This window comes from Antechinus flavipes, chromosome 4 (assembly GCF_016432865.1).
Source record: "Antechinus flavipes isolate AdamAnt ecotype Samford, QLD, Australia chromosome 4, AdamAnt_v2, whole genome shotgun sequence".
In the NCBI taxonomy this organism is placed as follows: domain Eukaryota; kingdom Metazoa; phylum Chordata; class Mammalia; order Dasyuromorphia; family Dasyuridae; genus Antechinus; species Antechinus flavipes.
Window position 1 is genome coordinate 360,977,221 of NC_067401.1, and position 24,647 is coordinate 361,001,867.

The window sequence follows — 24,647 nt, forward strand, 5'->3', positions numbered from 1 at the left end:
CTGTTTGGGGTGTGTGTATATGTGTATGTATGTGTAGTCAATAAAATAATTCAGTTCACATTTTAAAAACTGTGTAATTCCTGTGATAATCCTAAAATGTTCCTGTTATTAGGCCACAATGATTACTCCTATTTGACTTCCCTAGGACAATCACACATATATCACACATCCATACATATTTATAACACAATATGTCTTGATGCCATATTGATTTGTAATTGATTTCCTGCTTGTGCTTTCTGGGTTCCTCAACCTAATAGTTTGTGTTCCTTGACTTGAATTCAGATAAGAGCAGAAACCTTACTCTTTATTTTATTAGTCAATCCATCAGTTAGCTAGCATTTATTAAGAATGTGTCATGTGCTAGTATACCAGGCACCACATTAAACATTGGGGATACAAAGAAGGAGGAAAACAAAAACAAAAAATAAGAACACAACCAAAGACATAATCTCCATCTTAGGAAACTCAAAGTTTAATGTGAACTAATTAGCATCATCAGTGTCTCTGTAATACATCAACAGGAAATCATTTACTGTTTAGAATCTTCTGTTAACTAGATTTTGTCTATAACTTATGTGGGTCTGTGAAACACATAATATTTATATAATTGTTTGGTGGGAAAAGAACACATTTACTGAAGATGTCAACCATAGTATCTTTAGTTTTCATCGATCTGTCAAATATTTCAGAATATTTTATATTTTGACAGTGTTTCTGTATTAATATAATTTTTCTATCCAAGGCTGTATTTTAGATTTGAAGGCACAGATTAAATCTGGAAGAAAAGAGAGGATATCTGGTATAACCTCATTATGTAGATGAGGAAATTGAAAGAAAGACACATAAATATACAGACAGAAACACAGCTAGAGAGACAGAGAAAGAGAGAAAGAGGTAAAGAGAAAGGAGACAAAGAGAGAGAGAGACAGAGAAAAAGAGACAGAGACGGAGAGAGACAGACAGAGAAAGACAGAGACAGAGAAATAATGATTTGCCTAAGAAAACAGGGTTAGTTAGTGGCAGAGTCAAATTCTAATTCAGATCCTCTGAGACCAAATTCAGTGTTTTTTCCCCTGAGTCACCTTGTAGATGTCCCCAAATCTTCTCAAATCAAACATATTGAAAATCTGAGCAACTCTACATAAAACAATTTTGAGACTTCCAAATGATCTGTATCTTGCCACTAGAACCAGATGGCTCTGGAGGGGAAAGTGAGGCAAATAATCTTGCAGGTCACCTCCTTCACTTAAATCCAATTCACTTGACATGTCATGGTACCACCTTCCTGATGGCAAGGTCCTCTTCAAGAATGAAGGAGAAACATCAATGAATCTGTTGTAGGGGGGAAATTGATTAGAGATAAAAGGTTGTACTGGCCATCATTTTTCTGAGATGGCTCACATTTATGTTAGGTGAGGATAATTAAAGTACAGTGATATGGCTCCTATGAGTAAATATCACACACACACACACACACACACACAAACACACACATAATATGTTATTGGGCCACATTTAACTTTTTTCTGACTCATTTTTCTAATCTATAAAATATAGGCCTTGGACTGCATTGCCTCTAATATCTCTTCCAAACTCTAAATCTACCATCTTTGAACTTCTTAGGATCTGTTAAGTTGGATTGAAGAAGAGCTCCTAGACTTAGTCTTCTTTTGAAAGTTGAGTTTTTAGTACAATTTTTCTTCTGCAAGATTTTTAGTACATCATGGTTCCAGGACTTCATGGTTTTCAATGGCTCAATTGAAAACCATTTATAGCTTTGCAAAGCTAACCATTATGGTCACCATCTCTATGCATGCCTGGTTCTACTCACCATTGGCTTCATCCCAGGGTTATTCTCACTCTTGAAACCCTGTTTGGCAAGGAAGAAAGTCTGGAATGTAATGAAGAACTACAGAGTAAGAGGGAGGTCACATATTAGATAGTCACATATAATACCTGTGATTTTTCACTAGGATTTGTTAAAAGTCAGATTTGAGCTGTGTTGGAATTTTTCCAATATTCATTTTAAGATCTTAACATTTTGCTTAGGGAAAAATTAAGAATTTCCCTCCAAAATATGTTGTTGTTTTTTAAAGGCTAGATAGCATTTTATAAAAAAATACTGTTTTTAATCCATGGAAACTATCTTTCATTTTCATGAAAACAAGCCAAATGAAGTTAATTTCAACTGAGAAATTATTTCATCTATTTTATGAAACCATAGAAATGTGTTTTGCCACTTCTTTCATAAAGTCTTAATGACATGTAAATGTGTTCCCTTGTGCTGTTAATAAACAGCATTGATACCATATTTAATGAGTTAAATGAAAACTTTTATGCAATTTCTGAATAAAAACAGGGCTTTTAAAAGGATCATTTAAGTTGTGATGACAATTCTCTGTGCAACATTGTACCATGTGTTCCTAAATCAGTCACATAAATGCTTGCATTCATAAAAGAAAATTGAGGGTATATTGATTTTCACACTTCCACTCATTTTTTTTTTTGGTACTATACATAGTATTAGATAAACCAAGCCATATCAAAGGATCCACAGAGGCTCTTAAATCTTTTCTTTTGAAGAACATTGTAAGAAGGTGCCAACAAAATGAACAAGTATTTCCAGGCACTTTCTTTTATTATTTAACCCTTGGCTGAGAATGCAAAAGAACACTCTTTCTACTCATCAACTTAACCATTAATAACTTTTAGAAGGAAAACTTGGGAATAAAATTTTCCAACATTAGGCTCAACTAACAGACTTTTTTTTCCCCTGTTGTTTGGAAACTTGGAAATAGATTTGTTTATCTTTTCTATTGTGACTGGATCATGACAAAAATGAATACTTTCCTCATTTTAGACAGAAAGGACTTTAACAAAAGAGGGAAAAATGTTAAAAACTTGATGGGGAAAGATTTTTCCATTTGAGGGATTTTTAAATTTTAAGTAATTCAAAGAATTTTTTCATGGGTACTAAAATATGTTGTTTCATATTTTAGTTGCATTTTCAGTTTAGGTTAAAATTAGTTTCAACCAAGTGTTATAAAGTTCTAAATGGACTAGGAATGCACCCCCCTCCCTCTCCTCACTTCTTTTGTAAATAAAGAAGCAGTTATATAACATTTATTACTGGATTGTTTGACTTACTGTAGGCTTCTTGAGACCATCAAGTCTTCATTTCTTTTTGCATCTTTTCTTCTGCATTTTCCATATGGTATAAGGCAATGACAGGCATATGAGAAGGGCCTACCCAAAATATATACTTATTGAATAAATATTGAATAAAGAAGTTGTCATTATCCTGAAACATAATTAAAACAATTATTGATTTTTCTTAAATAAAAAACTTCTAAAAACTCATGTCTGTCACTGAGACCTGTGATGTTCTATCCATTGTGCCATCTAGCTACCCCAATTTATTTTATTTTTAATCAATGTAAAAAACTAGCATGATGATTTTCCAAGAGAAACTTTTTAAAAAATAAAATGCTATTATTTAGAAACACATACACAGTAATTGCCTTGAAATATTTGAAGGGTTTTCATGTGGAATAAGGTTTGGATTTATTGTAATCTAATCTGAATGATCTAATTTGAATATTTCAGTAATATTAGTAGTTGATATTGAATACTGTGTTTTTATATTTTTGGAATGCCCAATGGTCTGAGTATTTAGAAAGCATGTTTTCCCATTTATGCAAAAAAGAAAATTAGTTACTTAATCAATACAAAACAAACATATATAGCATCTTTTGTAAGGTCTAAATGATGTGAATGTTTTCATTCCTTTCCTGACTATCTGGCAAATAGATGTCATAAGAAAGTAAACAAATGGCTTATGTGGATATTTTGGTAATATTGAACAATTAAGCTACCAGATCCTTATTAAACAAGAGCATCTTTTTAACACTTGTGTTTTGCTATTGGTGCGCTATGGTTACCATTTTTTCCCCCTATTGTTTGGGAATTTGGAAATAGACTTATTTTATTGTAACTTAATCATGACAAAAAATGAATGTTTTCCTCATTTCAGGACAGAAAAGACTTTAACATCATGGTCTCAGTAGAATCATAATTCCAGGTGATGCCAGTGAGAATGAGAAGATGTATGGATGGTACCAGTAGAATGAACATATTACAAAGGGTGACTTACAAAGGCCAAATAGTAAGATGTGTTGTTAAGGAAGCCCTGAAAAAGAGTACTAGATGGTCTTCATAGTCCCTTTCAACTTTATATTTTTATCCCAGGAGAGAGTGAAGAGTTTGACCTGAAGGCTCACTTATGTCAGTAATTTCTGATTACACTTGTAATGGGTTGCTGTCCTTTGTTCTCAAAAAGGACCAAAATGACATTATTATGTTAGAGTTGAGTTAAAGTGTTTTTGACTATGGCTGATCTGATCAATACAAGCTTAGAATGCTACACAATGGGTTAGGCACAAATAGTCTCTATGGACATTTGGGGTAGCTTCTCTAATTTTGTACATCTCATGTTTCTTTTGGGCTAATTCAATTCTGCTTTGCTCACAGAGCATAGCACCTTCTCTGATGAGGGTATGCTGTGCTGGATGGTCCTGTGCCAGTGTCTCCCATGTCATACAATCAATTTTAACGTTCTTAAGAGAGACCTTGAGAGTGTCCTTGTATCTCATTTTCTGATAAGTTGTTAGTGCTTGCTCTGGAAGATGCTTTCTTAATGGATTCTTGTGACTTCTTTTCTCCAATCTATGCTTGGACCCTTTAGAAGTCAAGTAATTGTTCTGAAATACTTTGCATTATTCTTTCCATTCTTTTGACTTCTTTTAGCTCTTTGGAAGACTAAAGTTGATTATTTTTTATATTCATGCTAAGTAGCCATAGTCAAGTTTTGCTTATGTCAGAATTTTGTTGTTGGAGAGGGGGTATTCTCATCTCCTGTAGGATAGTGAGCTCATACAATTAATTGTATGAGCTTCCACAGTTATGAAGTTATATTTTGTTTTCATCAAAACCTGTGATTTCTTTGGAATAGAACATTTCCAGTTGAAGAAATCCTCTCTATCAATGCAAATCCAGAAATCGTTTCACAACCTAGGGTCTTTAGAATTTAGATTTTCCCAGAATCACCCAGCAAGTGTGTATCAGAGATGTGACTTGAACCCAGTTTTCATGAACTTCAGTTTTCTTATCTGTAAAATGAAAAGGTTGCAGTAAATGCCTCAACTCAAATCTTCCCAGCTCCAAAACAATTGTCTTATGATTGAGACCCTAGAAATACTGAGGATGTATTCATAAAGTTTTGCATCATTGTGAAGTGAAGAATTGATAGCATCAAATTTTCAATTTTATTGTATAAAAATATAATTGATTCTTTATTCATTTTAATAACTGTGTTGCAATTGTAACTCAAAGTTATTTTATGAAATTTATTTTCATAATTTCATTTTCATTTGTCAAAATAAAGTCCCAACAAATCCTGGAATTTTTTTTCTTTTCTTTTGGTTCTTTCCTTTGTTTTTTTTTTTTTTCTTTTCTTTTCTTTTTTGGTTATTACTATTGGCCCCTATTTAAATAGATTCACTTTAAATGGACTTTTTCTGCTACCAATTATCCTCAGATAACAAGGACCTTCTGGGTCTCCTTATATTTAATTTTCTTTGTTTGCCCAAGGGTTGCTTTGTGAATGTTCAGCTGAAGTAAAAAAAAAAGCTGCATTAAAACAATGTATCTTTTGCAGAGACTAGAGTTGAATGCTAATGTTAAGAAAATAATTTTGAAATGTTTAATGGACCAATTTTTCTCACTGAAATAGACCATTGCATACATCCATTCCATACCTCTCCCTCTTAACCTCCAATAGACATATTTTTTGGACATTATCTAGACAAAAAAGGTTTTATATATGTGGAACTACAAAATTCATCATTTTGACCTGAACATTTACCTATTGAGTTCAGTTAAGTAATCCATTCTTTTAACTTTAAGATCCACAAAACAAAACAACAACAACAACAACAACAACAACAACAACAACAACAAATAGACCAGAGGTCTTTTGGGTACCAAAAGGAATAAACCCACAGGAATAATAGGACTTTGTTGATTTTGTTATTACTCAGCTCTTTACAGATCAGTTAATTCAGCAAGCAATTAAATAGCCTCATTTTATAAAAACAGAAGCCAATTTGTAAGAACTATATTTATATGACCATCTCTTCTGTTGTCAATGGAGTCTTTTGAATATTGTCTGAATTAGTATGGTTATACCTATCGCACATTTACAGTCAGGAAACTTGAAAAGGGCCAATGTGAAGAATGGTTAGATTATTTTGAATGCCCTGACTTTTTCCTTTCTTTTTAAAGTTGAAGTAGAAGTAGCTTAAGGAAGAGAAGTGAGATTAAGATAAATCTAAACATTTGAATCATTTCAACTACTACTATAATAATTCCAACTTCAAAAAAATCTATTTTCTTATTTTAAAAAAAATCTTCGTGTCAATGTACACAAACTGAAGTGGGCAGTAGAATCAGTGAGCTAAATCAATGAGACCTGGATGAAATTGATATTGTGACAAATATTGATTTAGCCATAATATCTAATCTTACTTATGTTTACTGTTTCATATGATAAGCAATGTGATGACATAATAATGACATAGTGGGACCTAAGAACTTGGGATTGACATCTTCAAACTCTGCCAGTTTTGTATCAACTAGATTGGGAAATGAACTATATATTATTAAGATTTTTTAACATGAGGATTATAACTCTCCACTCTTTTGAAAATGGACATTTTTGGAAAGGCATGAAAGAAAATTTATGGTCGAAAAATATCCAAGAAAATATCTTGGATGAGCAAGGTTTCAGATATGACATTGTTATTATTATAGTGACAACAACAACAATAATAGCTAGCATTTGTATGGTGCTTAATATTTATAATGAATTTTATGTACTTTATTTCACTTGATCTTCACAATAATTGTCTAAGGCATAATACAGGTATAATTAACCATATTTTACCAATGGAGAAACTGATGATCAGAGAGGTTATATAATTTGTTCTGGTCACATGGCTACTAAATATATGAGACATAATTAAGATTCAGATTTTTCCTGATAACTAGGACTTTCTTTCTGCTCTAAAGAAATGAATCAAAATAGTTTGTTATGTATTATGCTAAGAAATGGAGATACACATGTAAAAAACAGTTCCTTTTTTCAAGGAGTTCACATTCTAAGGAGAGATAACTTATAGAAACTTCTAACTTCAATTTAGATAATAACAAAGTCCTGTGTTCCTTAGGCTGCAGTAAAGCTGACAATAATGCAATCTTCTTTAATATCATTTCCACTGACAAAATCACACCCCCTTTCAAAGTTTGAAGCATATAATAATGTCATGGATTGGGAGGCCAAGACCATTCTTTTCAGGTCTTTAGTATATGTAGTTGTTGAGGAGGACTGAGTTGTCATAAAAGCAAAAGGAGTTTTCAGGTCTCTATGTCCTAGAATGATGGCTTTGCATTCTGGGCTAGAAAGAGAACCAGTAGTTGAGGAGTAAGAATTGCTACTCCCCGCATTCTTGGATTTAAGTGCCCAATGTTAGGCAGTTAGTGAGTAAGCGATTTGGTACAGAAAGTGAGCCCATTCTTCATAATAATTGTTCCCCTTAACTATTTCCTCTAAGCTTTGGGATCCAGCTGGAACCATCACCTATTTCTAGAGGTCCCAAGATTCTTGGGTTCAAAGTTCTGCTCTATGTCCATTGAGTTCTGATGAGAATTTATGTATGAGGTTTGACTTGTGCCTCCTATCTCTCCTTCAGGACAACTTTTGCTATTTAAATTAATCTGGATTGCTTGTTCCATGGTTTGTAATTTAGCCTATGGCTGTTGGTGGGGATGATTGGGGATTTCTTCCTACAAGTTATCACTTAACCCAGATAATTCTGGGGCTGGATGGAAGTAGCGCTGTTATCCAAAGCAATTCCAATAGAATTTGGACAAAAAAATGCCATATGTATCCAGAAAATGTACTATGGAGACTGAATGTAAATCAACACAAGCTAAGTTCACTTCTTTTTTCTTTTTTTTAAAAATCTCTCCCATGATTTTCCCTTTTTTGCTTTGATTTTTCTCCCCCAACATAATTCATAAAGTAATGTGTATTAAAGATGAATTAATTAAAATAAAATACCAAAAAAATTTGAATAAAGGAAGTAGGACCAATGGTCTAGAGGACCCTTTTCAGCCTCTTCAGAGCTCTAATGTTGCTGGCAGTTTATATTCCTGATTAGTTAGTAAGGTGATCTCTCCACTGTCATAGCTCCCTTTGTTGACCAAAGGGTTTTAGATTACCTCGTTCTATAGTTAAAAGACATTGAGGGATCTAATGAGAAGTTTGGCAGGTTGGGATAGCATTCTAGGTATAAGAAGTAGCACAAGAAACATGGAGAAAGTTAATCAGTGTAAGTCATTTTTGTAGGATTGTGAATTGATGTGTGTGTGTGTGTATGTGTGTGTGTGTGTGTGTGTGTGTGTGTGTGTGTGTGTGGCATAAGGGTTATGTAGAGAAGTTTTGGAAAATAAAATCTGGATCTGAAAGATGTAAGCAAAACTTCTACTAATATTGCTTGCTCAAATTTTATTTTTTTTTTTATTTATGGTTTAACGGTCTACTGTGTGACAAAAAACAGATTGAATCTCTAAGTGCTAGGCTTTAGTTTTAAATCTCTGTGATCTCTTAAAAATTTACATTTCTCATTATAGTTCCACTTATTAGCTAGCAGCCTGACTCTCTTCTTTCCAAATCAAAACAAACCCTACCCATCCCTTCTACCCCCAAAAGTAATATATGGATAGTGAGTAAGATGGAGAACAACAGAACTCTCTTTTCATAAACTGTAATAAAAATATTTCCTTATTAGGTGACAATGCTGGTGTTACAGTTTCCTGTGATGCTGGTTATCTGCAAAAGTTAAATATTTAGAATCTGTTTTATTTGAGTGGTTCTGCCAAAAACAGGCCTTTAGGTTCTCTGCCTGGCCTGAAAACTAAGCATTATGAAAACTACTGAGGTCTGGGGTGGGAGTAGAGAAGAATGAAAACATTTGTGGATAATATATTTTGGAAAAAAAAAGTTAGCACTTGAAATGTATTCCTTACGCTAACCATTGTCTAAAATATTTTCTTAGATTATTTTTCCCTATTGATTAACATTTCTATGATAATTCAAACATTGTTAAAATAGTTAAGTTGCCTGAAAGGGCACTTCTCTTATATTAGATATCCTAGAAAACAAAACATAAAAGAAAACTTGGGGCGAACTCTTTAATGTTAAAATTTAATCAGAGCAAGAAGACCTGCAGCCTTCTTGAGCTCATCTATCCTCATATCCTTGAAGAATAGGATCTTACACACAATTCTTCAGTAAAGTGGTAACAGACTCACTTAAGCTGGATGTGGGCATGCTATTAATAAGCCAAATCTGACCATTATGGGTGACAAGAAAATTTTTTACTGGTTTCCTCAGACTCAAAGGAGATGATGAAGTTCTTCCAGAAGTTCCGTTGTCCTCATTGAGTTCAAAGATATAGCCAAGCCAAGGGTCTGGCTTTACTGTGAAAATCAAAACACAAGTGGATTCATTTGAACCAACAATAAACATATAAAAAATAAACTGAGTAAAACAATACAAAAATATTGCTGAAGCTAAAAGGAAAGCATCCCAAGACATTCCAGCTAACTTGCTCTTAGCTCCTTTTTATGCATGGACACAGAGATCGGCCAATTTCAGTTACTCCTCTGTAATCTTACTCAAAATTTACCTACCTCTCTAATTAAGAAGACCAGTTTCCTTTGTGATTACTCAGTCTATGAGGTCATGATACTATTTGCAGGACTCTATTTTAGCATTCTTTTAACCCATTTTAGTGCTTGAAAAACTGTAGTGATTTAAGGTCTTAAAACCCCTATTTGTTGCCATACCCTAAAACTGGACTGCTGATAAAATTTACAAATGCCATATGAGAATCACTTGAAGGAACTGGACAATTTAGCCTGTAGAAGACATATCTCAAGGCTGCCTTATGTAGCAGAGATTAAACCTGGTCATTTTGACTTCAGAGGGGCAGAACTAGATTCAATGGAAAGGCAGTTGCAAAAAAAAGACCAGCTTTGCCTTGATGTCAGGAAAAGCATGCTAATAATTAGAGCTGCTCACAAATGGGACAAAGAGATATGAAGTCTGAAGAGATGGTCTTCCCTGCCCTTCCTCTTGTCCCTTCAGAAGTCTTCAAGCAAAAGCTGAACAACTATTTTTCTGAGTAGATTATAGAAGAGTTTCCTTTTGTGTAGGTAATTGGAGTAAATGGAGTAGATGGTTCTTTCCAATTCTCAATTTTTTTTTAAATTCTGTGAAATATTTATGGAATACCTATTTGTATGTGTACATTTTGCATTTCTATTGATCCCTTATTTGAGAGTGGGGAAAGTTCACATTTGTTCAAGACAAAATCTCTACACTTCAAGATTTTATAATGTAGAGAAAAAAGACAAAATACATATGAAGTATACTCCAAAATATTAAGTGATGAATGAGTGTTATGGACAGAAAAAGGATTTTGTATCTGAAATAAAAGAACCTGGGTTGAATCTTATTCTATATGTGACCTTGGGTAGATCTCTTCAATTTTCTTGGCAATGTTTTCCTTATCTAGAATATGAGGAGTTGGATTAAATGGCCTCTAAAATTCTTTCCAACTTGAAATCCTGTGAGTTCATTTGATCCAGATTTGCAACCTAGGAGTCATCAAGGATTCCTCACTATCTCTTATCCACTACATCCAAGATGTTGCCAAGGCTTATAGATTTTAACTTGGTAACATTTCTTGAGATATGCCTTCTCCCTTCTGATACTTCCAGTTTTCTAGTACAGCACTGATACTTGGCTTTTTGCAATAACATTGTTGCCTCCCCCAAGTTTCTCCTCATTCCAATCCATCTTCCATTCTACTATTCTAATGATTTTCCTAAAGCATAGATCCTACAAAATCCCATTTGGCATTCAAAATTGCATTTTGTTTCTCATAACAATCTTTGTAGAGGGGTGCTATTGTCAACACCATTTTGGCTTGATGAAATCAGAGATTAAGTGATTTATTTGGATCACACAGCAAAGGAATATATGAGGCAGGATTTGAATTCAGTTGTTCCTGACTTCAGATGCCCATATTCTTTTCTACTATGCTGACTAACTATATGTCAGCTAAAGCAGAAAAACAAAGTTTTACAGAGCAGATGAAATGGAAATTACATAAAGTCTTCTTTGCTAGAAGATATAAATCTGCTGTGATTAGATATTTAGCCTAATCTTCACAATGCCTTGAGATCTCTTTTGTCTTAGCTATTAACATAACCCATGGTTTGGGGACAAGAGATGGTTGGGAAATGACAGCATTTCTCAAATTGATTAGTTGGTGACTAAAATAAATGTTAAGAATGTTAGAACTTCAGACTTTCTTTGATAAGTGACTAATATGGAAATGTTTTATATCATTGCACATGTTTAATCCATATCAAATTATTTAGCATTTCAGGGAGAAGATAGGGAGGGGAGGAAGGGATAGAATTTGGAACTCAAAACAGAAAAAAAAATTAAAATTATTTTTGCATGTAATTGGGGAAAAGTTAAATATTATTTTAAAAGGGGGGGTGGGAAGAATATTAGAACTTGGAAGGATTTTAAAGATCAATTCATTTAGTCTACTTATCTTGCAAAGGAAACAAAAAAGGCCCAGACAATTAAGGAGACGCACACTTACTTGAATTTTAAGCCTAGAACCAGAGTCTGTGTCTCCTAACACTTAATTTAAATCTCTTCCCTGAATATGGTTTCATTTGCCCCTGCCTAGTTGAGATCTTTAATGATTATTCATAAGTAAATGTCTTTATCATCCTATGATTTAAGTAAACCTGTCATCCAGCCAGTCCCAATAACTCTTTCTTAAATTTTTCATTCCCTACAAGCATTTTGATATTTAAAAAAAATAACCTAACTTTTTCCAAATACAGTAACTACTCGAGTAGTCACATGCCTATAGTCTTCTTGATGAGTTTGCAATGTGGCTTTGTTATTTCTCCTTGTGGGAAAGAAGTCTCTGCACTGGTTCTGTGAGTGAAGTGAATCCTAGATTTCAATCCTTTTTAAACATTTTATTATTAATGATATTTCTTCCTTTTAGATACTTTTAAGATTTGGGGATTTTGAAATTTTACTTATGGGAATTTTAAGAGTCTTCAGATATAAGAGTTTCTAAGAAAAATAAATTTCTTCTAAACTACTTTAAAACAATAATACAACAAATCCAGTTATTTTATATGTTGGCTTGCTTTTCTGAGAACTCCAAAGATCTGTACTTATTTTCATTCTTTACCATCAACAATGTATTTATCTAGTATATATTTAATTAATGGCACTCTAATGTAGATGATCATGAGCATCTTAAAAATTTAAAATAGTTATCTTTTCCTCAAATATCCTTTCCCTCCTTTCAAATGTAAAATTTGGACCAGTTTTGTGAGTTCATCAGTGTGGAGAGCTCCCAGTGTGAAATAGACACTTTTTATATGATATATACTCACTGAGAATTGCCTAGGATACTGAGATTGTGACTAGCTTAGTACCACACAGCCAATATATAACAGAGAAAGAGCATAAACTCAGCTTTTTCTGACTCTGGAATCATATTTTTTATGAAATTCTAGATCTTGATATTTTCATCATCACAGAGATATGAAGAATTCTTCAAGTGGCTCCTCATGTCAGAGGATGTATAGAACACGCACAGATATTTTTTGTCAGATCCCAAATGATTATGTGGAATCTTTGGGGGCCTATTTGGGATCATTCATAACTCAAGAGTTTGTTATATGAGATGTTATATGAGATATATGAGTCTACTCATTGAAATCATGAATGACAGAAATTTGACTCTCCAGACTCTTTCATGATATACTGGAAAGACAGAGAATATTTTCACATGATCTATACAGCCTATCAAGAAGGGGAAATCTGAACAGGAGCTATTTTCCTTTCTCACTAAGGAGCCAGTTGGTTACATGTTCTTCATTGTCTAAAGTGTTCAAGAAGGTGATGATTATGATGATAATAGGTATGATATATCATGCATAAGGTCAAAGAGCTTGCAAAATAGTCCCATATGTATCTCATATATATCAAGGTAATATTGTCATAATGGAAAGGACAATGAATTTGGAGTCATGAAGATTTGGGTTTACATCTATATCAAACCCTAATTAACTTTATGAATCTAGACAAATCCTATAACCTTTCTGAACCTCAGTTTGATGAGCCTCTATTGAATAATTATGATAGTAGCATCTACTTGACAAAGTTATCAGGAGGATCTGCAAGAGTAAATAGAAAGTTCTTCAATGGCCCTAAGGTATTCTGGTTTTCTATTTCTTCAGAATTCTTGGATTCTGGTTTCTGATTGATGACTTTTGTCTTATCTAATCTCATAATCAATTAATAATTAATAATCAAATCTTGGCCTACCATATCAGTTCTCCAGTTGCTCTCAATAATTTTGTCACAAAAGAGAGATGCCCTATTGCATGGCTTGGAGATGATCAAAAACTGGTATTGTGGACTAGTTGGTATGTATGTTATTGAAACAAGAGCCCTTAGTTATAATAAAGTTGCTTTTTTTTTTTTTTTACCAAGTCTACTAATAACTCTGGCCTTGAATAAAGAGGTTCTTAGACAATTATTTCTAAAGTCTTTTCTAGCTCTGTTTCTTTATCTTAAGTCAAGGGAAGGACCAAAAACCAGAATCTTCCCTAATATTAAAAGGCCATATGGTCAAAGCCTGTTTTATAGCTTGAGAAAATTTAGAAAGCTTTAGAGGAAGCAGTTCCAAAATATTTCATGTCTAGAGAAGGAGGCACAGTTGAATTATCAGCATAGATTTGTGTTAACTAGATAGGAAAGTTTATCAAAAATAGATCTATGATGTTGGTGAGTTTAAGAAAATAAATTAGTTAAGGATCTTTAAAACCATGAAGTGAAGGTTATATTTGATCCAAAAAGAAAAAGGAATCTAGTTTTTCTGAGTATATTAATATTCTGATTGGAATAGTTCTGGTAGAATCTTGACAAAATGACTTGAAGTAACAGAAATTGGATCCGAATGGACAAAATCTTGCAATAGGCAGAGTCAGATGTTATAAAATGAGCAAGGCAAGAATAGATTATCATTATATATATATATATATATATATATATATATATATGTACACACACACATATATTATACACACACACACACACACACACACACACACACACACACATATATATATATATATATATATACACATATATAATTTCTTTGAGATAGCCCGATCTTCTCTTTGCCCAAGAGATGAGAAAAGATTTAAAAATATAAATGAGGGCTCAGATTAAGTGCTGACTATGTACAAACTATTGTGCTAAGTCCTAAAGAAATAAAGACAAAAACAAGTCTCTGCCATAAAGTTCTACTAGATAATTCAGTTTCTCAATATAGAAGTCAAATCTTATCCCAAAAGAAAGTTATTACATGTTTTATCTGTGCAATTCCATCTTCTTTCATGCCTCCATTCCATAAGAACAAGGAAGTCACAAAAACCCCTGCGGAAGAATAAGGTTACTAGGATACATTAATGTGAAACTGAATGTAGAAGTGCAAAGGAGAGAAATAAAGTAAAGGTGATGCTATTGCTCCAAATTTGGGGGCAGTCATTCATTCAATTTTATTTACTTTATTAAATTTACTCACTTTGTACCTCCTATATGAACTATGCTAAACGCTAGGGATACAAAGAATTGTAAAAACCAGCCTCTGCTCTAGAGAGTTCACCATCTAATGGGGGAGACAGCTATGCACAAACAAAATGTAGACAAGATAAATTGCACATAATCTTGCAGGGTAGAAGCTGAGATTAAAGAGGACTGGAAAAGCTTCTCTCAAAAGGAAGATGTTAAATTTAGACTTAAAGAAGTTAGAGAAGTCAAGCGATGGAAAGAGGAGAGAGAGCATTTCAGCCTTGAGGGAAACTTCAGCCAGGTAAAGCTTTCACAGTTGGGAAATGGAGTTTCAAGTAAAAGCAACACCAAAGAATTCAAACTCCCTGATTCATAGAGCACATAGGAGAGAGTAAGGTGTAAGAACACTGGAAATAATTTTACAGATTTGATGACAAAAAATAAGAAAGAAGTCATTATTTGAGTTTTTAACACGCTCATTAATTCATTCAATAAGTATTTATTAAGTGACTATTACATGTCAGACAACATTCTAAGTGCTAGTGTTAAAAAAGGGAAAAACAAAATGACTCAACCCTGGCTGGAGTCACATTATGATGGGTGCTAAAAATCCAAGCTAAAATCCAATTATCGTTTGTCCTAATGGTAAGATGAAACTCCTGTTGCTCCAGATCATGATCAAACTTGTGTGGTTTAGGAGTATCAATTTGGTGGCTATGTGTGGAAGATAAATTTAAGAGAGGAGAAGCTAATGGTAGAAAGACAAATTTGGCAGCTTTCACAATTATATAAGCAAGAGGGAACAAGGACCTGGATTAGGGTAGTGACCCCATAAATAAAGAAAAAGAACCAGATGCAAAAAATATTCTAGAGATTTTGGCGGGACATGAAGTGAAATTGTCTTGCAGACTGCTAATGATTTAAGAGGGAAGAAAATGTGGGAGATCAGGGCCAAAGATGCAGATCTGTAAATCATTCACAAACAGGTAATTATTGAAACCATTCAAGGAACTGAGACTTGAAATTATTTCAATTTGCCCCGATGAAAATGGGGCCTGACTATTTTTTTCCAGGAAAAGTCCTCAAATTTGTGTATCAATGTAGAAATAATATGTGTATATATGATCACATTATAGCTAAGCAATGGAAAACAAATGTCTGAAGAAGGACGATTTCACTGCATGCAGGCATGGTCAGTATTTTCTTTTGGTGGAAACTGAATCTGCCATGTTAAACATTTTAACTACTTTCTTCTGACTAATGTATTTTTTTATGCAAAAAGGAGATTCCCTGTCAAAGCAATTAATCAATCATGACTGATTCTTGTAAATGGCAAGCTATTACCCATGGAAATAATTGGTTAAACATAGAATGTCAAAAATTCTGGGTTAGATTATTAACCTCCAGAGGTTAATAGCTAGCATTATTTGTAGTACATTTTTTTGGCATAGGCAAATTTTGAAACCATATGTTAGAGCAATTTTGTACATTTTTGCCCCCTTATGGTCAAGGTTCAACTGTACAATAATTTCTGAATACTCTGAAGCTAAATTTAGTTTTTTAATGAACATAAATATGTGAAAAATTATATTTAATTTTAAATACAATTTTCATTTTTTCAAACTGTTTCCTAAAAATCAAATTCTTGTTAGGGGTTTCTGATGTATTAAATTCTTTGAATATGTTTTCTTTTTTGTGTCATCTTTAATTTTTTCATTTAAGTGATGCATAATTAAAAAGAGAACCACATAAAAATAGTTCTGCTACTGATAAAATATATACAAAGTTTAAGAGAGCCAACAGTAAGAAGAATGAATATTAACATTCAGAAATGTGTAAATGGATGCCATATGCATTGGGTCTGAATCACATTGGATTTTATGTGGGTCCATAATGCATTAATCATGCATCTGCCTTTGAATTGTTGTGTTCATGTGCCCAAGATATTCATAACAACTTAGAAAATAAATTTGATAAGACTGTGGAGAAAAAAATGAAGCCACTTACGATTATATGTGTGTGTGTGTGTGTGTGTGTGTACTAATATGAAGAGTTGATTTTTTACTTGTAGTGAAGGTAGGCAACACTTTATGAGGGATGCCTCTGCCTCATCTAGTTAGCTGAAGATCTCCTGCCTTCTCTCATCAGGTAGTATCACAGAGTTAAAATATGTAGTGTCCTCTTTTTACCACTGCTTAAGACTGAGGATGGCTAAGTCCATTCAAGATTAAGTCAACTACAGTCATTCAAAAAGAATTCTGTCTACCATGTGATTAGCAATCTGCAATCAGTTACTATTAAGGACAATGTCTAGGTGAAGGGGCAGATCAATTCTCTGAGAGCCTCCACAGCTGTGAATCTTAACATCTGAAGGAGTTGCAAAGCAGCCTTTACTGACACAGATGTTGCTTGTGGACTGGGAATGAAATAAATTGGAGGCAGAGGGAAGAGGAGAGAGACAATTGCCTCTCAATGGAGAGGTCAGAGAACACAACTGCTTCTCAGTCTCTTTATATCATCATCATCCTTTCACATGAAGAGACCCATTCTATAGGTCTGAGTTAGACTTCCAGCAGCCAGTGGTAGGTGGCTTCCATTTTACAAATTACATGTCTTTATGTGCACCAAATTTTCTTCAAGGCTCTTCACTGAACATTACTATTCTCAAAAGGAGAATTTCCCAAGTTGTCCCATGTGTAGAATTCTATCAGCTAAACACATGATACATTCTGTACAAGTTTACAAGGATTGGGCCCATTTACCAGTTCTGAATTACATACAAATAACAACCTATTGCAACTTTTTCACTCCATGTGACATTTTTCCATTCCAAGTCACTTTCAGTCATTTTGACTTATGTCCCTTCCTCTGGTCTCTAATGACTTCAGAAAAGAAAGTAAGGCTGATGCCTTTGTGCAGTTTTTTCTTGCTTAAATGCAATTCACTTGCATATCAAGACATCACTTCCCTGTTGGATTTGGTCCTCTTTGGAAAAAAAAAAAAGGATGAGCAATAAATAATCCATTTTTACCCTTTGCCTCCCTAAGTTCTTCAGAGGCTTCAATGTGCTACAGACCTTCTTCTTGAACTTTTCTGTTTTATGCTTCCAAAATGCATTTATCTTTTCATTATATTCTCATAATAATTCTATGATATAGATTATTCAGCTCTTCTTGTCAACTTTTGACAAATAAGGGAAATAGACTCAACATTAAGTCATTTTGTCAAGGTCAGACCTCTAGTTAGAAACAGAGCTCATACTGTCACCATTGTTTCCTTACTCAATCTGGTGCACTTCCTACTATAATGCAGTGCCTCCTATAAAAAACAACAAAATTAGTACAAGATAACCTTTAAAAAATGCACACTCATGACCAGTTAAAGTGATCAGGAAAGAAATAAAACTGAAAGAGGAAAAGTGATTGGAAATAATAATAGTCAAAAGAATAATCTTTCATGTATCATCAGTCTGGAAGTTCTGAATAGGGGGTCTATTCCAAACTGTACCTGAAAAAAGAATGCTTCTCATTAATAAAAATTGTCTTATAAATTTAGCCATTGAGTCTGTTTTTTTCTTCTTTCCATCTTCATTTTCTTAAGAAGCTTTAAAATAAAAAAAAAGCTGGTTTTCAAATACTGTTTGTCTGTGATTTGTTCCCTAAATCTAGATCTCTAGACCTCTAGCCACTTAATTTTGAATACACATTTCCAATTTTCGATAGTACAAATCCTTTTACATATCCTAAGGTATCTGAGATACCTTATCTAAAATTATCTACAATGTAGCTCAGATATTTCTTTGCATTTCCATTGCATGTTATTTTTATGTATCTCTCTTGTTGACTGTTTTGCAAGCTAAGAATCCTGTATATAAAGTAAAAACCTTTTATTAATTAGGTTTACAGATTTTACCAGACAGTAACTGAAAAAAATAATTTCTTATGCTTTAGTCATCTTAATCATGACATATCCTATACAGAGGAAAAACTTTTGAAATTAGAGTTAAAGCAATAGATAGTATATGTAGTGAGAGTCAAATAATTATCAAATATCTATTATATTTATTTTTTTTGTTGTTTAGTTATTTTTCAGTTGTGCTGACTCATATTGATCACACTTGGGGTTTTTTTGTGGCAGAGATAATGGAATGCTTTGTCATTTCTTTCTTCAGCTTATTTTTATGAATGAGGAAACTGAGGTAAACAGAATTAAATGAATTGCCCAGGATCACATAATTAATTGTCTGAGGTCAGATTTGAACTAAGGAACATGAGATTTTCTGACTCCAGGAATAGAACTCTACTCTGCCACCATGCTATCTCTATTTCTGTTTAGTGTTATAATTTCAAAGGTAACTGTTACTTCAAAGAAAGTTTTTTGGCTTAAATGGAAGAGGAAGAATATGGACTTGTTGCTTTATTGGTATAAGACACTGGTGGTAAAGTATCTCCCACTAAGTCTGCTTATATTCTCAGAAAGTTTTTTGGGGCACTGAAAGGTTGTGTGACTTGTCTGGGTTACAGTCAAAAGAAAGAGTTGGACTCAAGTTTTCCTGATTCCAAGGCCAAGTTTTTATCCAGTGTGTCATGCTTCATCTCTTTGTATAAGTTCTGAAACAGAGGAGGGACATTTCAGAAGCCTTTTCAAAATTGCTGTATAGATGCAATATGTCCTTGGACAAGTCCACATTAAATGCACTTCTGTGGCAAGGTAATCAATCATAAACCCACTTCACTTATCACATGTTTGAAAAAGGACCAAGTAAGCACCAAAGCAAACCAATATGTTTTCTAGGAGTGTATAAGCTTGAAAAACAATCATCATTATCATCATCAGGATGATTGGAAGAGGAGACTGACTTGTTTTAGGTTCTCACTAGCAAATAATTGGACATTTAATAATATATTAACTACTTCAAGATATTTTAAAATTGTGTTGTCTCTTAAAATCCTATAAGCAAAATTAGTGCTTTTTCCAAAGGCATTCAAAGGCATTTTACTATGTGAAAATAGCTTGTAATTTTCAAGATATAGATCGAAAGAATAGCACTATTAATATTGAATGCTAATGGATAGGAATAAGTCCTTTAGAATATCTGGAATCTAAGAAGGCTGTTCACAAAACATGTAGGGAAAAAAATAATCATTTCATTCATAGGGAAATTTATGATAAATTACTGAAGAAAATGAGTATGATTGTGCAAGAAATACAATAGTTCTTTTTTTAGTTATTGGAAATAAGTCTTAAAATTTGGAAAATGGCTATATTTGTAAATTCTATAAAACTGCTACAGTGATCTTCCTAAAATACAGATCTGATCATATATATGATGTTCAATAAATTCCAGTGGCTCTCTATTATTTCCATGCTGAAATCTAAAGTATTCTTTTTGGCTTTTAAAACCAGTCATAACATTTACCACCCCTACTTTTCTTACTGCCCTCCACATCAATCAGACATTGACTGCATATTTATTAAGCACCTGATCTATTATTAGCACTATACTAATCTCTGGGGATACAAGAAGCAAAGAAAAAACAAAACAAAACAATCTCTGCCCTAAAAAAGTTTACAGTTCAATTAAGAAAACAAGCAAATATGAACAAATAGGTCTTATAAAGGAAATATAGAAAATTAAAAACTCTAGAATTAAGAGGATTTGGGAAAGAATTTGTGTGAAAGATGGAATTTATTGTTGTTCAGTCATTTCAAACTTATTTGACTTTTCATTACTCCATTTGGAATTTTCTTGGCAAAAATACTGGAATGATTTGCCATTTCCTTTTTGACCTCTTTTTTCAGGTAAGGCAACTGACGCAAAAAGGGTTAAGTGACTTGCTCAGGGTCACATAGCTAATAAGACTGAGGCCAGATTTGAACTTAACTGCTTGATTCCAGGCCCACTGTTTTATCCATTGAGTCACTTGTAACTTCCTCAAATGCTAGTTGACTAACAAATGAAGAACTGGGTTAGGTAATTCTACGATTCCTATCAGCTCTAAATTCTATATTTCTACAGATTCTAATTCAACTGATATAACAAATTAATTTCAGAATTTATTATGAATAAATGATGAAAAGGTAACAGGTCAGAATTACTCCATAGACTGACTCATAAATTTTTAAGCAGTCTTAGATAATCCCTTCTCTATTTCTTGTATAAAATTGTTTCCTTACTTATAGAAAGTTTATTTGCCAAAATTAATGTTGGTGTTCTGGGTTGAGGTTGAAAGGATTCAGAAAAGTCAGAAATCCTTCATCCTCGACCTATTTCTTTTTCTAAATTATACTTTAAGCCACATGGAATTGTCATTTTGGGGGTGGGGAAAAGGATTTTGATGATTCTAGGATTTGAACTGGCTTGTCTATCTCTACATCTGATAGAGATCTAGGTGGTATAATGTATACAGTATTAGTCTTGCAACTAAAAAGTTCGAATCTTGCCTCAGATACTTATTACCTATGTGACTGTGGCCAAGCCACTTAAATTTTCTCAACTTCAGTTTCCTCATGTTTAAAATAGGGATAATAATAAAACCTAATTCACAGTTCTTTTGTGAGTATTAAATGGGATAACATGTGCTTAAAATGCTATAGAAAGACTAATATTATTAGTTATTCCTTAAAAGATTTTTAGATGAAATACATTGATGCCTTTATTCTAATGCCTAATCCTCACCTTCCCTTAGATTCTACCATAGCCAGAAATAATTTTTAATCTTTATTAAGAAAATTATATTTCCCAGTCCCTGTGTTAACACAACTCTTGAATTACTAAAAATTGTTATAATGAGAATATATGCTAGGGTTGGTGTATCTTTAGTCACTCCAGAATCATGCTTGGATCTTCTCCTCATTTCTATCTCCTGGCTCTCCTGGCTTCTTTAAATTCTTAATAATTAAATATTATTATTAATATTAAATAATTATTAATGTTATTTATATTATTATATTATATAAGTAATGATAATAATTATATATTATATACATATCATATTTGTATCTAGTATATGCAAATGGTCTTCTACATGGAACTCTTTGAGAGCAGAACTATTTGTTAACTTTTCTTCACATCCCTCTTAACATAGTGCCTGGCACATAATAGATAACAAATAAATGTTTATTCATTAACTAAAAGTACCCATAATCACTATCAAAAGTCTAATACTGTACAAAAAGCAAGTTAAACAGACACTTTTTCTTGTCCTTTTAACCTTTACAATCTAAGGATTGGGACTGGACTATTATCTACTCATTCTGGTACAGGGAAAAGGTAGTAACTAGGAGGGGGACCAGCTATGGGGGAACAAAAGCTACTGAAGATACAGAGGTTCATTTTTGACTTAGGTGCTTTCCTTTGGTATTTCTCAGACTGTCTTGCTTTTACAATTGTACTTTTGAAATTTCCAAAGCCTGTTCCTCATTGTGTTAGATGTGTGTTTGTGATATCTGTGAGTGTAAGGGGAGACATGTCTGGATGAAAAAAGTGTGGGTGGTGGGTGGTTTTTAACAGTATAGTCTAGCCAAGTGAACCAACTACAAACACAAAAGGATAGGAATAGAACTTGTGATTCCACTGTTAGTGGAAATTCTCAGAGAAAGAAATCTTTCTACCGATGCAACTTGTCTTTTGCTTTACATTTTATAGTCCTGGAGAATTGTTAAAAGGCTAAGAGATTCAGTGTTTTTTTCCTTAGGGTCAGAGAGTCAAATGTGCGTTAGATAATAGGATTTGAACCCAGAACTTCTTGGCTTTAAGATTAGCTCTCTATTCACTATACAATGGCTTCCTCTAACTATAAACATAAAGGTAAAGTAGATGGAAAAAAATTGTTTACCTCATTTTATGTAGTGAAAGTTTTTCTGGAAAGCTCCATTTAAAATGACTTTTATAAGTCCAGATAATTTTCTTCACTTAATTACATAAGAAGTTCTTATTTTCTTCTGGATTTGCAATTACTCTGTATATTTTGTTCTATCTCTCTGTTTAATAACCAGTTACCAATATATGAATAGTTCATTACCCTTGAGGAAACTACTCTTTAAAGAGATACATTTGAAAGTGAAGAGACAGCTTTCTAAAGTCATATTTTTATTGGAGAAGGTAGCATTGTAGTGGAGGAAGGTGCCTGTAATAGTTTCACGTATGGTCTGTGCTGTTTCTGGTTGCCAGGTGTTTAAAGTAGTGGCTTAGGAGATATTTTGTACCTCCTTGTCTCTACTATTATAATGGCTAATCTCCATGATGAGAATGACCTCACCACTTATTTCTGCCTCTTAGAATTTCTAATGGCATTCAACACTTAGTTCTAGTGCCCCCTAGGGACAAACAAAATCACCATATATATATTATAAATATGTGTTGTCTTCCCTAACAGAATGTAAACTCCTTGAGGGTAGGAGACACTATATTTTCCTTTAAATCTTCACTCTAGCAGAGTGTCTTAGCACATAGATGTTTAATAAATGCTTATTTATTGATTTGAAAAAAACAATAGATTTGTTATGAATAGACATGAACTCAAGTTCCAACTCTGCTATTTATTACCCTTGTGACTTTACCTCTCTGACCTCGACTTCGTCATACCCAAAATGTCAAGATTGGACTATGTGATTTGTAAGATTCTTTCCATCTCTAACCCTCTTTGATCTATGATCTACATTCCATTGTCAGATCATTAGCATCAATGACCATATATCGGTAACACTTTTGTAGTACTCAAAAAGCCTTAAAATATCTGAAAAAAAATTAAAAAGAGCTAAATAAAAGGGGCCATTAACAATTATCCATAACAATATTAATAACAGTATTACCTAAGCAAGAGTAGTAATGTAGGCAGCACAGAGAATACAATTGGTGTGATCTGGGCATATACTGAATGAATCATAGAGTAAAAATTTCGAGGAAACACCCTCTCCCTTACATGTCTAATAAATATTATTCAACTAAATGAGGATTTAATAGATACCAACTAGCAAGGTAGGAAGTATGGAGACAAAGAAGAGAGGCAATGAAGTTCTTGTGGAGGAACTCCACCATTTGAGTGGAGCTTTGAAAGCATCAGGATTCCCAAAAGACTAAGATGAGTAGAGAGTTCATTCCTGACATAGAAAATATGCAGGGAAATTAATAAGTGTGTGGAACACTTTGGTTGAAACAGAGAATACATAAAGAGGGTTAATGTGAGGGATAGATAGTTTATCCTAGACCTAAAGAATGAATTGAATCTATTATTCCCTCCCCAAAAACAGTTAAAGAAATGCATTGAATGCCTTTTACTTCACAGATTTTTAAAAAAAATTCTTTTCATTATGCTCAGAACAAATATTAAAACACTAAAATTTGAATATAAAAAGGCAAAAAATAGGATTATATATGGAACATATGAACATAGTTCATATGGAACTATGAGCATGAGGCTTTTTTTTTTCTTATGTGTGTTAATATGATAGGAATAATGGTTCCTTTTTTTGTTTAAACTTCCACAGAAAATATTAAGGCTAAAATATTGTAAATTGAAATTTATTTATTGGATTTTTTCTGTTTGTTATTCTTTTCCTTTTATATTCAATGAATTTTGTAATTCAAAAAATTCTACATACATAAATATGTATTACAATTTATGTAGTCTTAGAATTATGGGTAGTTGTCAACCTTTTAGTAATGGAAGACTTTCTCATGTAATTATGGTCATAAATGGGCTATTATATGAAAGACTTCTCTGATATTGTCTAGTCTAATACTTTAATTTGTTAGTAAAGAAATTGAAATCTAGAAAGGTTTGGTGACATGACCAAGGTCATTGAGTTAATTAACCACAGAGAAGAGATA

The 24,647-nt window shown here is 33.1% G+C and overlaps 1 protein-coding gene across 4 annotated transcripts in view; it reads left to right on the top strand.

The window, feature by feature from the left end:
- SMOC2 (SPARC related modular calcium binding 2) overlaps nt 1-24,647 on the top strand; it is a 260,249-nt gene that overhangs the window by 154,556 nt on the left and 81,046 nt on the right. The gene's annotated exons all lie outside the window — the stretch shown is intronic.